Source organism: Symphalangus syndactylus, chromosome 1 (genome assembly GCF_028878055.3).
Source record: "Symphalangus syndactylus isolate Jambi chromosome 1, NHGRI_mSymSyn1-v2.1_pri, whole genome shotgun sequence".
Classification (NCBI taxonomy): Eukaryota; Metazoa; Chordata; class Mammalia; order Primates; family Hylobatidae; genus Symphalangus; species Symphalangus syndactylus.
The window spans coordinates 24,569,139-24,584,572 of NC_072423.2; positions in this window are offsets into that span (position 1 = coordinate 24,569,139).

Below are 15,434 nucleotides of genomic sequence, written 5' to 3' on the forward strand. Positions count from 1 at the left end.
CAATTCATTTTTGTTCTTTGTTTCTCCTTTCTTCATCCCCTTTTCTGTATATAAAGCCAACCTCCCCTGTTCAGTTCACTGGAATATTTATTTTATTTTATGGAATGAAGTGTTGCCTTGTTCTAGAATCACAATAAAGCCAATTGAGATATTTAAGCTAAATTTGTTGTAATTGTATTTTTTGACACTCTGTATGTAAATGGCAGCAATTGAATAGCAAGGTGACAGTGTTTCTGGTAGTGATGCAAAAACCTACATACTCTGCGAGTCATGTTTGTGAGCTGGATGTGGTGGTAAATGAAATAATAAACTATCAGATCATTGGCGAGCTCTGATTTTGTTCTGTTTATACTATATATTAATCTACCAGGAGGGCAGCAATATTGATATTTCTAAATTAACACCTTTTTCTTACTAAACCAATTACTTCCAACATGTTACAGTTCATCACCTCAAACTAGTTTATTTTCCAATCAGTTGAAGACAGAAAATCCATAAGCAGTTTATCAGTGTGTGATGCTGTTTACATTTCAGTGCAGCCACCAATTTGGTTTTTCATCATTCTTGGTACACCCGGCCCAATCTCTTCACAAATTAAGGTATTTATCTAAAAACAAGCAGGAACTTGTGCTTATGTATGTAGCCTAGAAGCCAGCCAGAGCGGACGTCCAAGGAACTTTGGGTGTGGCTGGTTGTTCCCAAAGATAAAGTCTAATATCAGGAATTGTTCTGAATTGACATAGTCCTTTACCAAAAGCGCACAAACTCTATGCCTACAGTGGAACTGTAAGTGGTAACCCAAAATTACTTTTGTAATGTGGATTTTAATTCCATCGTGTTCACTTAATAGTGTATATCTTGGACAAGTTTCTTAAGTTCTTTAAGTTTCCCCGCCTCCTCTCCCCCGCTTTTTGTTTAGTAAAGTTCTAATAATTATATCTACTCTGCCCTTTTCATTTAGTTGTCCAAATTAAATGAGAAAATACTTGTGAATATACTTCGTCAACTCTAAATCAATATTTATGTGTAGAATACCATCATTGCCGTACAGGGTAGAATTGCATCATTGACCCCAATTCTTTGCTCCTTCCTGTAACTATGGCCTTTGCCATGTGACTTTGCAAGTCCTCCTCTGAAGAGGCAAGATGTATTTCCCTGCTTCTTGACTTGAGTTTGGTTATGTCACTTGCTTCAGCCAATAGAATGTGGCAAAAGTGACAGTGCACAGCTCCGAGCCTAGCCTCAATCTTATGAAGACTGGTATGTTTCTGCTTGCTCTTCTACGCTCTGCCAATTACCATGAGAACACGTCCAGGCCAGGTCTCTGTTCCCAGGAAGGTGAAAGGCATGTGGAGCAGAATGACTTCAGCCTAGATGCCCTAGCTTAGCCCCACCTAGACTAGCAGCCTCCCAGCTGACCTGTATATATATGTGGTTGAGTCCAGCCAAGATCAGCAGAGGGCCCAGCTGAACCATGTGAAGTAAATAAATGTGAATTGTTATATGGCACTGAGGTTTTGTTGTTGTTGGTTACATAGCACTATTGTAGTAATAGTTAATCAAATCATCCATCCAAACCTCCACCCATCCAGACAATCAAACATCCATTGGTCCACTAAGCCCATGGTGTTTTCCAGGGACAAAAAGAAGAGATTTCAGTTTTGAATTGACTTTTCCTTCTCTCTTTTTGCACCTGTATGCTCTTCTGTGCTTGCCCCAATTTTTTAATAAATTGTTCAAGAGTTACAAATAGGGAATATTCTGTATAGCACTTCAAGTTATCTGAATAAAAAGCACAAGAGAACTAACAAATTTTTTAAATGTTTACTTCTGATATGTAGATGAGGAGTCTGTTAGGATTCCATGCTTTCTTTTTTATAGTCTAATTTATAGATGGGACTTGTCTATAAGTGAATGCAAAAGACAGAAACAGATTAAGGGCCTTAATGTCACCGAGTTTTGAAAGTCTTTTGGGGCAGTTCTAAGCTAATAATTCAACATAATACACATATTGAATATATACCACATGTAAGGCATAGTATAAGGTCCTGAGGAAACAGAAATAAATGAGGCTCTCAAAGATGTAGTAAGGGAAATGAAATGCAACCTACTCATCATGTTGCTTCTCATCAATTCTGTAATATTTTTTGCACTTTTTTACATTTTAAATTCAAGATGATATGCTGTAGTTTAGTTGGTAGTTAGTGTTTTCTCTTTCTTTGTTGTATATAAAATAACGATACAGATTATAATTGATATCTTAGAACCAACAAAACAGGAAAGCAGATTGCTATGAGAACAGCATATATACCATAATATAGGATCAAAAAACAAGGAGAGATTACTTCTTCTTGATAATATAGGGGAAGACTTCATGGAGGAAGAATTTATTTGAGATGCCAAAAAACATAAAGAATTTTAATTTAAAAATTGAGGCTAGAATAAAGACCACAGTAGGTCAACTGGTTCCTAAACTTTCTATCACCAAGGGGCAATTCTTAAATTACCTATTCCCTCCTCCACCCCGTGTTGTTGTTTAAAAGATTTGTCATTATAAGTAAATTTGCATTTATCAAGACATACTTCACTTTTCGATTTGATAGAGAAACCCATGCATTACTGTTAATCAGAGTTTCTAATCAGATGAGATAATCAGTATTTCACACTGAGTTAGCATTTTTGGCCAAAAGTCAAGAAACTTCATATTTTAGTTAGTCTATGAGATTATTATTCTAGGTGACTGTTTAATTCCTATTAGGATTTTTGAAATATTGACAAGAACTAATTCTAGATGGGAACCACCATTCTACATGAGAAGTGCATCATAAGAAAATATGTAGACAGGGGACCCACGAGTTGTGATTGTGAATACACTTACCCAGCACTTTCAGCAAATGAGGAAAAATGAGGGAGATGGTAGGAAATTATGAGAGGGCCAGCTCATAGAGGGTCTTGTATGTCACACTTAAGAATTATACTTTCACCATAACCATGACTATAGAATTCATTACTGAATATAGAACTAATAGTATGAATTTGGTAAGCAGGAGAGGAGAAGGAGAACTACCCTATGTAACATAGCCAAAAGTAAAAACTGAATGACTAAATTTCCACCAAAAGAACAACAGATGTGCCACAGCTTGCATGCTTATCTATTGTGAAGTGGCTGCCAACAAACTAAATTTGAGAGGAACCAGTAAGCTTCACCATCAATTTTATATTTCTACATGAAAGTTCCAGGGAAGATACTGTATTGTGTAATAGCAAGAGGTTGACTTCTGAATTCAGACCACCTGGGTTCATGTTCTGGCTTGACTGCATGTTAGCTCTGTAGCTTTAGGCAAGTAACTGAAGATATTTGACCTTAACTTTTATCTATAAATGGGAAAAATAATATTATCAATATTAGAAGACGTTTGTAAGGATGACATGAAATAATTTTTGGAAGTTGTCTTGTACATGGTTAGCGGGATTTAATTACTTAATTCATTTCTTTTAGGTTTGCTTGGAAACCCAAATGTCAAGAGATTTTATAGTGGCATAGAAAAACAAATTCAGTCTTTTCTCTTTCCATCATCTCATAAGATGCCAAACTGACTGGTAATCAAGACCCCAAGGAGAAAATATACGCTCCAGACACCAGCTTCATCTTGGCAGTGGTCTCAGTTGGACTTGAGAGTAAATAAGAGATGACAGCTGAATCTGGTGTGGAGATTCAGGAAGGTGGTTTTCCTGGAGGACATTAATTGAAAGTTTACCAATTGCAAATAATGATCATTGTTGTAAATACATAAGGGTAGGGGAGAGAGGAAGCATCTTGAAGAATAAAATTCTGAAATTCCTGGACAGGATTGAAATGAGAATTCAGAAGTCTAGAGCTTAATATCCTGTTAAGGAGATCATGGCTGCCTCATTGCTACTGTTCTGCAAATTTCTTTAGCAGTTCCTTTTAATCAGTCACATTTGAAATTGTCACAGCAGAAAATGTTTTCCCAACGAACATGCTTCAATATATGCTGACTAATAATAGTGAAATCTTATCTTTGGCATGTACTTTTGGACTGTTCAAAGTGCTTTCACGTTTATAATTGCATTTGCTTTTCAGAATGACCTTTAGAGGGAAGTAGGGTATTATTATTCCCTTTTTTAAAATGAGGAATCTGAAACCACAAGTTGCATAAGGAACTTACCTAATGTTCATGGTTATTAAATGGAAAAGAAAATTTAGATTTTTCTAGTCACCTCTTTTTTTGGGAGACTATTTTGTTTTCTCATTTTATATTTTCTCTCTCAACAGTTTTGTGTCAGCCCACGCTGTTTCTGGGGTCACAAGAGACAAATATTTACCATTTCTCATCCTGCACATTTTTTGGAGGCTGTTACAGAAAACTGACAACATTCTTCATCCATTTGATCTAAGACTTGCCGAAGGTTGAAACTTGAACTCTTCTGTCTAAAGGAGTTGAGGGTGGAATTATTGAACCCGTGGTCAGGACCAGATCCCTCCTTTTTTCCCCACACCTGAAGTCTGTTCACCTTCTAATTGTTACAGACTAAGATGTCAATTCAGTCCCTTCCTTTTTCTTTTTCAGGGGCTATTGACTATGGTAAAATCCACTGTCCTTCACTACAAACAACACTTTCTTTCTCTGGTTCGGAGCATTTCACATTCCTTCCATATTACTCAGGCTTCTACGGTCATTTTGAGGCACAGACCTGTATGTGCCTTCTCCCCTCCCCATTTTCCTTCTCATTTTAAACAGGAAATCACCCCTCAGAAACCCTTGGGTGAAGAAAAACAATGTAATGGATAATACGTAGGACATCTTATGAAAGTGCCAACAACTTTTTGTGAAAGCCTCAGCGTTCTCATCCTTTTACTAGTTTCATTTATGTATTTTAGCATTTTATTAGTAATTAAAATTGATGATTTGTCAAATCGTCTCTCTAATGTCTCAGAAAGACTGTTTGGGTTATTTCCACTTTGTAACAAATCATCTCAAAGTTTAGTGGCTTAAAACTACAGCCATGTATTTGCTTGTGATTTTGCAGTGTGAGCGGTTCTAGTCATCTTTGTGTAGTCTCTCCTGCAGCTGGAGTGGCCTGGGGGCTTGAATGGGACGGGAACATTGAAGATAGCATCTGAACTAGGTTACATAATGTCTCCCCAAAGTTTATGTTTTAAACCTCACAATGTGACCTCAGAGGATTAATTTTCCAAATAAAACTCCTTTTATTTGGAAAGAGGGTCTTTGCAGATGTAATGAGTTAAGATGAGGTCATGCTGGATTAGAGTGGCCATGTGTCTAGCTTCCTAGCAGGGATGGCTGGAGGATCTGGAGCCTGACTTTTCAGACTTCTAGAATCTCTCTCCATGTGGTCTCTCCACCAGGCTACCTGGACCTCCTGATATAAAGGCTCAAGATTCCAAGAGAGTGAAACCTGAAGCTTCCAGGCCTCTTATGGGTTCAGCTTAGAGCTATCACTAGGTTATTTCTCTCATGTTCTATTGGTTAAGGCAAATTACAGGGCCAGCTCCAATCAGGAGGAGGAAATCGAGTCCACCTGTTGATGGAGGCATAAAAGTCATCCACAGGGTTGAGAGGAATTGTTGGTGTTCATCTTTGGAGTCAGCCTCCAACAAGGATCATGGAGACCTGAGTTTGAAAGGGCATTTTACTGCCTTATAGAGCCTCTCAGTGTGAGTAACCATATAGACTTCTTTCATTGACAGTCTTCTGGACTTCCAAGTCATGTCTTTGAGTGTCAGCCAGCCCACTCCTCCATGTCAGCCCTGCCAGCTGGCCACATGGTGGTCCAGAAGGCAGCCCATGCTGAGCTTCCAGCATCTAGGATTTGGCATGGGAGTGCGTGCAGTTGCCCATAGGGAAGATAATGTGGCATTCCTTGTGGAAACAATTATTGTTCCTGTGAGGTCAGTGCTGACCACAGTATATACCATTTTCCAAACTCAAGTTAGCAAGATGATGGTGCCTTTTTGAGAAAGATAACAAAGGTAACTGTTGACACAATCAAGGCAATGCACATGAACAAGTGAAATGAGGGAAGAAGTAGAAGTAGCTATAATAATACAAATTAGTAGCTGAGACTAGACTCGAGAGATTTAGAGGTCCCAGGAACTGAACTTGAGTTGATTTGATTCTAAATCTTTGCTTTTCCCCTGCACAGTATTTTTTGAAGCATTGAAATATTTGTGGAAGAACTTGGAAGATGGGTAAAAAAGGAAGATATAACTTAAGGTTATTGAGGAAATGAAATAATATTGCAGGGTAATACAATAGTTTGTCTTACTCAGGTCATTTGATTTTCTTTCCTTAAAAATGTTTTCATACATTAATAGTATTTATTGTACATTTCAGAATTGCCAAGGGAGTAAATTTCAAATGTTCTCACTATAAAAAATGTTACATATTTGAGGTGATAGGTATATTAACAAGCTTGATTTAATTATTCCACATTGTGTTCATTAATCATAATATCACTTTTTACTCATTTTGTACATATATACAATTATAAATTATCGATTTGTAATAAAAATCAAATTAAAATATTTTTATGTAACATGATAAATACAAAATAATACATATTATATATGAAATTATGACATATATAGTAATATATATTCCTGTGAACTCACTACCTAAGAGCTGGAATATTGAAAATATCATTGCATCAACCTTCTTGCCCTTTCTATCTCTATCTGAAAGATTTCTATCTGATCTTTTCTAACCACGATTCTGAACTTGGTGTTTGGCATTTTGTTGCTTATTTGACATCTAGATCTTCAGATCTGAATCGAAAGGGAAAACGTAGCTTGACTCCTAGCTAATGCTAAAGGGATTTTCTGGTTAATTGTTAGCATATTAATACACCTGCTTTTTTGTATATTCTATAAAAGTATTACACTTGTGTGATGAGCAGCCTCTAGAAGCCACACTGACTTCTTGAGTGCTGCTGGGTTTGGGTGACAATGTCTCATTGTTTGTTTGTTTGATTTTTTGAGACAGGGTCTCGCTCTGTTGCCCAGGCTGAAGTACAGTGGCAAGTTCACAGCTCACTGCGGCCTCGACCTCCTGGGCTCAAGTGATCGTCTTACCTCAGCCTCCCTGGTCACTGGGACCACAGGTGTGTGCCACCACACCCGCTAATTTTTTTTTTTTAAAGTTACTGTAGCGACAGAGTCTAGGTTGCCCAGGCTGGTCTTAAACTCCTGGGTTCAAGCGATTCTCCTGCCTCAGCCTCCCAAAGTGCTGGGATTACAGGTGTGAGCCACTGACTGTGCCTGGCCAATGCCTCATAGCTAATCATAGCTAATATGGTGGTTTTCTTCTTGTGATCTTATATAGGCATTATGAACCCAAAGGACTTAAAAAACCCCTTTCCTCTTCTTCTCCCATTCTTAATTTGCACCTCTTTAACTTTTTTTGCTTGAGTGTCTGGGTCAGCTGTACTGGGACCAAAAATCTGTGGTTTCTGGAAGTTTGGAGAGACTAAGTCCTTTCAAGCAGAAAATGTGGCAATTGTTGAATTGTTCCACAATTGTTTCTACTTTGTATAATCTGTTTCCCAGGGACATAGCAGAAGTATGGAGAAGCTTTTTCAGGGTTATGTAAAATTTCAAAGGTGAAGATTCCACCTGGGGAATATTTGCTGTTGAATTACTTCAGTGGCATATAAATCACACAAATTATGAACGATCACTTTCATCACAGAAAATCCATTTTTCCTACCTGGAGAATGTTTAATTTCATTTCCCTTTTACCATAGTAAAATTACACACACATGGATTTTGTTGTTGTTATGCAGAAGATTTGACAATAAAGTGTGAAAGTCCTTCCACTCCACATCCAGGCCAATTTCCTAGAGTCGAACACTTTTAACAGTTCTCATTTTTAGTTATTCTGGTGGCTCCTTGAATGTGTTTAAATAATATATTACTTCTGGATGTATCAATAATATTGCTTATTTACTTATCTCTATCCCGTTTTGATGTTATTTTAGTTTTTCTAATGGCTACGAGTACACCTTAGGAAACGAATATGAGTTTCATTGATGATTGCTTCTCAACTTTCTGACCTCTGGATGTTGACATGCCCTGGGACTCAGTTCTCAGGCCTTTTCTCTTTTAATTCTATACTTACTGCATAGGTGACCTCCTACAGTTCCACAGCTTTAAATATTACCTGTAGATTGATGCCTCCCAAGTTAATATCGCCAGCCTGTCTCTCCCCTGTATTTCAGACTCAATTATCCTATTGCCTACCTGCCATCTCCACCTGTATGTATAACAAACATCTCAAACTTATCATATCCTAACTTGAGATCCTCACATTGCCGAAAACTGGCTCTTCCCTCAGTCTACTTCATCTCAGATGATGGAAACTCCATCCTTACTGTTACTTAGGCCAAAAATCTTGTCATTATCCTTGACTATCTGGAAGCAAGCCCTTTTGGGTCTACCTTTATATCCAGCATTTGACTTCTTCTTACCATTCCTCACCTCTACTCATGGGTCCCAGCCACCATCACCTCTCCCTCCAATCATTGCAAGGGGCTCCTACATAGCTTTTTGCTTCAGTTGCCTTCAGTTATCACCTTGATTACTTTCAATATCTTCTCAGTGCAGCAGCCAGAATGACCTGTTAACATCTGAGTTATATCAAGTCCTTCCTCTTCCCAGATACTTCTAGTGGTTCAACATCTTTCTTAAAATAATAGCCAAAATATTATGCCCTACAAGGCCCTACATGACCTGGTTTCTTGTTGCCTCTCTGCAGGAGTTTAGATAATTCTACAGTTAGAGGAAGCCCAGGCCATATAAGTCCAGTCTCACTTTGACACCAAATTGCAAATTTGGAAACTTTCCAAAACCATCCCCAGTTTGGATAATTCACTAGAAGGACTCACCAAACTCACTGAAAACTGATACATTCAGAGTTACAGTTTATTACAAGAAAGGATACAGATTAAAATCAGCCAAAGGAAGAGAGACATAGGGCAGAAATCCTGGAGGGTCCCAAACGTGGAGCTTCCAGTTGTCCTCTCCTAATAAAGTCTGGACAGCCTTATCCTCCTGATGTATGACAATATGCACAAAGTATTGCCAGCAGGGATGCTCACGTTAGCCTTGGTGTTCAGTGTGTTTATTGGGTCTCCACCACATAGGCACAGTTGACTGCCCATGTGGCTGATCTAGTTCCAGCCCTTCAGGAGGTCAAGCTAATACCACACGACCCAAAGCACCCCCATCGCCCAACCACATTGTTCCTTGGCCCAAGACCATAGACAAAGAAAGACACTACTATCAGGCATGATGTTCCAAAGGCTTAGGGATGACCTCTCAGAAGTCAAAGGCAAAGGCCAGGTCTCTTTTTGGGGCAGGGTTAGATTCTTTACTAGATATTCTCTGTCTTAGTCCATTTTCTGTTGCTTATAAGAAAATACCTGAAACTAGGTAATTTGTAAAGAAAAGGGATTTATTTCTTATAGTTATGGAGGCTGAGAAGTCCAGGGTTGAGGGGTGTATCAGGTGAGAGCCTTCTTGCAGGTGGAGACTCTTTGCAAAGTCGTGAGGCCACACAAAGCATCAGATGATGCGGAGGCTGAGCACGCTAGCTCACATGTCTCTTCCCCTTCTTATAGAAACACGAATCCCATTCCTGTGGCAACCCATTAATCTATTAACCCACTATTCCATGAATGGATTCCATTCACAAGGGCAGAGCCCTCGTGATTCAATTACCACTTAAAGGCCTCACTTCTCAATACTGCCACATTAGGAATTAAGCTTCAACATGAGTTTTGGAGGGGACAATCATGTAAATCATGGCACCCTCTGACCTTAGAACTTATCCCTCTCTCCCACTGAGAAACAGGCCTGCTCCTCAAACACCAGGTTTACTCCTGCCTTAAGTCCCTGGTACTTCTTGTTCCCACTGCCTGGAATACATTTTCTCCAGATGTGCACATGCCTCACTTCCTCCAGTCTTCAGGGTCCGCTCAGTGAGACAGAGATGGGATTTAAATGTACACTGCCTAGCACCACAGCCCCCACTCTATTTAATGTACTATATAACTCACAAGTCAAGATTTGTAACACTGCATTTTGTTCTAAAATTATATTGAAATCTTTCATGGGTGAATTCTCAAAGTTTGGACACCGGTAATCTCTTTTTCTTTTCTTTTGAGACAGAGTTTCACTCTGTCACCAGGCTGGAGCATAGTGATGCAATGACAGCTCACTGCAGCCTTGACCTCCCAGGCTCAGGTGATCCTTCGGCCTCAGCCTCCTGGGTACCTGGGACTATAAGCCGTTGCCACCACGCCTGGCTAATTTTTGTACTTTGGGTACAGATGAAGTCTTGCCATATTGCCCAGGCTGGTCTTAAACTCCTGGGCTCAAGCAATCTGCCCATCTCGACCTCCCAAAGTGCTGGAATTATAGGCAGGAGCCACACTGTGCCTGGTCAATAATCTGTTTTTACACTGTGTGCTAGGATAATCATCCTTTATTGCAGCTGCAAAGTCATGACTCTTTTTGCCAATCATGGAAGACTGTTCCTATCCAACGCTTCCCTTTGTATGCTCTTGGTTGATGCCCAGTTCACCTTCTTGTGATCCTGGGGTCTGGTGAGGCTGTTCACTAGTCAGAGCGATCTTTCCTTCACCACAGTGTCCAGTAAGGGTCCCTCTCCCTTTATCTTTGCTCCTATGGATTTGCTTGCATGTGATTGGGATCTCCAAGGTAGTGGGAAGTGGGGTAGAAAGGGTCAGAGTGAGGGATGGTGAGCAAATACCAGTGCTCAGTCCCCCGTCTGGAACTAGATGCCCCAATCAATTTTTTTCTTTTGAAATTTTATTTTAAAATTAGAATCTGGGACAACAACAAAATATTAAGAGAATAAACTAACATTTATTGAGTGGCTTAGAGTGTGCCAGACACTATTATAAGCACTTCCAAGATATCAGCTAGTTGAATCCTCTTAGAGCCCTATCAGGTGTAAATGCATCATATATGAATACATTGATTTCTAATTTATAGCTGATAAAACCGAGGCTTATAGACAAGTTAGGAAACTCACCGAAGGTCATAGTCTAAAATGCTAAAAGTCTAGCAAGGTAGCAAGAGGAGGATTTTAGATGCTTGGAACATTTCCTTTGCACCACTCATCTCATACATGGATCTTTCACTGCTTTCTCACAAGAGTGACTTGGGACAGAAGACAGAAATAAATATAGTTTTTGGACATTTAAAGCATATGGACTCCTTGAGGCGAGGCCTTGGATTTTGCTTAGAGCCTTCTGGATTATCCATCAGCTCATGGGCAAGCAGTAGATTTGCATCTCTCAGTGTTGCAACCCCAAACAGAGAATATATATATATATCCTTGTGTTTACTATCTTAAAGAGATATTTATTTTTTATTTTTGAGGGGTAGAAAAAGTAAATGATGACAGTACCATTTCACCATTTAAAAAGTAATACAAATTGGTAGGTGTATTAGTCCATTCTCACGCTGCTATGAAGAGATACGCAGGACTGGGTATTTATAAAGGAAAGAGGTTTACTTGACTCATAGTTCCGCGGGGCTGGGGAGGCCTCAGGAAACTTACAATCATGTCGGAAAGGGAGGCAAACATGTCCTTCTTCACCAGGCCAGCACTCCCCAGTTGCTGCCACCAACTGGTGGCAGCAAAGAGACGTGCAGAGTGAAGTTGGGGAAGGCCCCTTATAAAACAGTCAGATCACATGACAACTCACTCACTATCACAAGAGCACCATGGAGGTAACCACCCCCATGATTCAATTATCTCCCATAGGGTCCTTCCCACCACACATGGGGATTATGGGAACTACAATTCAACATGAGATTTGGGTGGGGACACAGCCAAACCGTATCAGTAGGGTACACCCATGTACTTTCAAACTCAAATATTTTCTGAAATGATTGTATTAAATGATTAATTTATGGGTCTCTGAAATAAGTCTGGGGATAACTACTGATACGGGCATGGTTTAGAGTTCACTGGGTTAGACTGTTTTTCAAACTGTTGTCATAAAATAGATTTAAAATGTTTTAAAATCCCTAAAAATAAGGCCAGGCTCTGTTATTCCTAATAATATTCTAAAAGTTCCTGAAGGCCACTGTGATGAACGTGGGTGCATGAGGAAATATTTCCTCAAATGCCTGACTCTTTCCGTCATGACCGGGAAGAATGGGAAAGGTTTTTCTTAAGACACATCTGGAACTGTAGGAACAAAAACTGGTGGATTTTAGAAAGCCCTTCAGGCAACTGCAGAATTATATTTTGTAGCAATTACATTAAAGTAGCTTCCAATCCATGTGTTATGGGGAAAATGAATTGCCAGTGTGCTGTCTTCAGAAATTCAAATTAAGCCCTTTTGCAAAGGGAAAAGAAGTTACATAAATGCTAAGGTTGACTACTTCCCAGTAAGCTCTATTCCCAAGTAGGCAAGTGTATTGGAATTACTTCAGGAAGGCTGGTTGTCAGCTTTTCCTTGTTTTTCTTCTAAGTGAACTCCTAATATAAAAATGTTCCTGATTTAGACCTTGGCAGTCCCCAGTTTACAGACGGATTGAGTTCTGCAAATTGAATTCTAATCTAGCTGTTTGGACATAAGAACGTATTTTCCCAATGAAACAGTGTTGTAAATGATGGCTAGAGTCCCAGACCAGCACACAAAACTCTTCTTAACTCTCAATGTTCTAAAAAGAATACCATAGATCAGTGTTTTTTAAACGAAATCAACTACTAATTAGTGGACCACTGCTATAGACTGAGTGTTTATGTCCCCTCAAAATTCATATGTTAAAACCTATTCCCCAGTGTGACGGTATTTGGAGGTGGGGCCTTTGGGAGATTATGAGGTAATGAGTGGGGTTAGGGGCTGATATGGTTTGGCTCTATGTTCCCACCCAAATCTCATCTCGAGTTGTAATCCCCACGTGTTAGGGAGGGACCTGTTGGGCGGTGATTGGATCATGGGGGTGGTTCTCCCCATGATGTTCTAGTGATAGTGAGTGAGTTCTCACAAGATCTGATGGTTTAAAAGTGTGGCACTTCCTCCTCCCCCACCTCCTGCTGCCATGTAAGACGTATTTGGCTTCTCCTTTGCCTTCTACCATGATTCTATGTTTCCTGAGGCCTCCTCAGCTATGCAGAACTGTAAGTCAATTAAACTTTTTCCTTTATAAATTACCCATTCTCAGGTATTTCTTCATAGCAGTGTGAAAACAGACAAATACAGGGGTCTTATAAAAGAGATCCTAGAGAGCTCCCTCACCCCTTTTGCCATGTGAGGATACGACTAGAAGATGCCGTCTATGAACCACGAAGCAGGTCCTTACCAGACACCAAATCTTTCAGCGCCCTGTTCTTTGACTCCCAGTCTTCAGAACTTTGAGAAATAAATTTGTTTCTTATAAATCCAGGATGCCCCTTGGGTTTTCCCTCTTTGAACATTTAGGGTTCAAAAGAGTGAGTACTGTTTTATGGAACTTCTGTTTCAGATATGAGTGTACGTGAGAAATATTACCATAGGCCAAGACTGTTTCCACGAAAGAAAATGTCCCCCTGCAGGACTCTTCCAAAATCACAGATATAGGTGTCAGGATTACATTACTGCAGATACTTTGAGTTTCAAGTGATTTGAACAAACTCCTATGAAGCATAATGTGCTTGGTAGCACGTATATGCATGTGCATTGTGTGTGTGTATGTGTGTGTGTGTGTATGTATGTGTATCTTGAGTGGAAAGCTGAAAGCTGGGTTAACTGGGAAGGAGATGACGGCTTGCCGCAATGTGTGATAGAGACTGGGAAGTAGTGGCCAGAATTCTATGGTGAGAGTTAGCAAACTTTTTTACAACCTGTGAGCTAAATATTTTTACTCACTTTTAAAAAGTTGTTAAAGAAAATGAAGAATATGTGTCTGGGCCTATATATGGACTACAAGGCCTAAAATATTTACTATCTAGCCCTTTAGAGAAAAAGTTTGCAGGACCCCCTTTTTAGGGGAAGAAGGAGCAAGTAATTACTAGGACGCTAAAGAAAAGCAGGGATAATTCAAAGTGCACTCTCAACACCAAGCTGTAAGATAATGATAAATCTTCACTCAGTGAGACTGTAGAGGATCAAGAATAAGCGAAATCTTAAAAATTTTCGGTGAGAGAAGACTGAGTACCTGCTATGGTTTGGTTTGTTTCCACCAAAACTCATGTTGGAATTTGCTCTCCAGTGTGTCAGTGTTGGGAGGTGGGGCCTGGTGGGAAGTGTTTCAGTGATGGGGGCAGATCCTTCATGAATGACTTGGTGCTGTTCTTGCAGTAAAAAGTGAGTTTTCACTCTGGCAAGACTGGATTAGTTGTCAGGGAAATGGCTTAGTTCCCTTGAGAGTAAGTTGTTATAAAGCCAGGATGCCCGTGGGGTTTTCCCTCTTCAAACGTGTCTGCTTCCCCCTTTGACCTTCGCCACTTTATGACAGCATGAAACCCTAACCAGAAACCAGAGCCCTTGAACTTCCCAGCCTACATAACCATGAGCTAAATAAACATCTTTTCTTTATAAATTACCTAGTCTCAGGTATTCTTTTATAGCAATACAAAATGAATTAATATTGTGTCTAAGAGGAAATGACTCTCAGGCTGTCAGCTGACTTCTCATTAGCCACAATAGAACCCAGAAGCAAAGTGTTAAGGAAAGATACTTGCAACTAGAAATTTTATGCCAGATCAATTATCTTCTAAGAGTAAGTGTCAAATAAAGACATTTTCTGACATAAAAGTTTATAACTTCCTACTTATAATTTCTCAATAAAATAACTATTAAAATAAGTACTCAGCAAGAAGAAATTAGTACTCCCAGTACTAATCAGCGATGAAGGAAATAATGAGGAAAAGGATGGTTCTCAGAGGCTGGGAAGGGTATGGGGCTAGGGGTAGGTGAGGATGGTTAATGGGTACAAAAAAATAGGAAGAACGAATAAGACCTACGATTCGATAGCACAATGGGATGACTATAGTCAACAACAACTTTTTTTTTTGATATGGGGTCTTGTTCTGTCACCCAGAATGAAGTGCAGTGGCACGATCTTGGCTCACTGCAACCTCTGCCTCCCAGTTCGAGCAATTCTCCTGCCTCAGCCTCCTGAGTGGCTAAGATGCCACCATGCCCAGCTAATTTTTGTATTTTCAGTAGGGACAGGGTTTCACCATGTTGGCCAGGCTGGCCTCGAACTCCTGACCTCAAGTGATCTGCCCACCTTGGCCTCCCAAAGTGATGAGATTACAGGCATGAGCCACTGTGCCTGGCCAATAATAACTTAATTGTACATTTTTAAATAACTAAAAGAGTATAATTAGATTGTTTGTAACACAAAGGACAAATCACTGCTT